Here is a 1,205-nt window from a genome sequence, read left to right on the forward strand (position 1 = left end):
AATGGAATTCATTTGCGTTCAAATCTTTCTCTCTGTAGTAAACGCAAATGTTGTGGAGAGCTCAAACGTTTATAATTTCACTGGATTTGAGCGATGAGTAATACAGTCCAAGATGAATTTCTTATTACTCTTCACTCATCTAAGAAGGATCAAACATGTCCCTAAATCTCCGCCTTTCAACTTCCGCATCAGCATTCTGGGACTCGTCCTTCTCTTCAAGCAATAACGCCGCGGCTATGGATTTCATTCTTTTAGTTATGTTTCCACTTAAATTAAGAGCAAACGAAATTTTATTTTTTAATTACAGTGATGCTAGATATATTTAGTTATTTTAAAATATTTACAAACTCCAACTTCATAAGCTGTTATAGTTTTTTGGCCAATATTTCTTTGTTTTGTTTCGATTTCACACATCCCTAGGCAAACAGCTGATTTCGAAAGATGCCTTCTCTCTTCCTCTTTCGATTCGATCGTAACGCAGAATACCTAATTTCGAGTCTTGCGGAGCGTAATGCGGGAACGTAATCGAAATGCAGAATAGGGCTGATTAATAGCTGCGGTCCAAGAGACGAAGCCGCACAGCAATTCAACATTGTTTAATTGCGCCGGATGCAACGTGCACCGTCGAGATCGCGAGCGAGATAATGGTGGTGGCCTAGCGTTCATCATGAACACACCGTGCAGTATCGTCTTATCGAAACAGACATCGACCGCAAGGATACCATCCTAGAATGTCAGGATATTGCCATCCGGCCAGGCGATGTCGAGCCCGAAATATTTAACGTATATAGAGTGTATATAGCCACCAGCTGCCCGGCAGGATATCACCCTGAAATAGGTGCGCTCCTCAGAGGTGAAAACCACATGGCAGTTGGTGACTTCAATGCGCAGCACGATCTTTTGTATTCAAAGCTGATTGGAAGGCTTCGCGGATGTTACTGAAAGCGCCTTTGCTGCACTACCAACACCAACCGACGTTCACGTAGGTGAGCGTAAATTCGGCAGGGTTGTCACTGCTGCAGCAGCCCGCTTCATCCCAGCGGGATGCATCTCGGACCCCCGTCCGAATTTTTCTGCTGAAGCGGCTGTCCTAGCCGCTGAGCGCGACAACCTTCATCAGGCCGATCCTGGAAATCCCCGTATCAGGGATCCCAACTCGGAGATTCGGCAACTTGTGAACGTACATAAGCGGAAGAAATGGAAAA

Source organism: Rhagoletis pomonella, unplaced genomic scaffold (genome assembly GCF_013731165.1).
Source record: "Rhagoletis pomonella isolate Grant_MI unplaced genomic scaffold, Rhpom_1.0 Rhpom_scaffold_00001, whole genome shotgun sequence".
NCBI classification, from domain to species: Eukaryota; Metazoa; Arthropoda; class Insecta; order Diptera; family Tephritidae; genus Rhagoletis; species Rhagoletis pomonella.